Below are 247 nucleotides of genomic sequence, written 5' to 3' on the forward strand. Positions count from 1 at the left end.
TGAATGCCGCCATCAGTTCTAGCCTATACCACGAAGACTCTGATCTCACGGAATGGCTGGCTCGCTTGTCAGGCGAGCACTCGGTTGTCAGGCGATCAACCATGCATCGTGTATCAGGAATCCAAGAGATATTCACCCAATCGAAGGTAGAACGGAGGTGGTTGTGAGTCACACGTTCATGGGTGAGAATGATGATGAGTGTCACGGATCATCACATTCATCAAGTTGAAGAACAAGTGATATCTTA

The sequence above is a fragment of the Arachis duranensis genome, chromosome 7, assembly GCF_000817695.3.
Source record: "Arachis duranensis cultivar V14167 chromosome 7, aradu.V14167.gnm2.J7QH, whole genome shotgun sequence".
NCBI classification, from domain to species: domain Eukaryota; kingdom Viridiplantae; phylum Streptophyta; class Magnoliopsida; order Fabales; family Fabaceae; genus Arachis; species Arachis duranensis.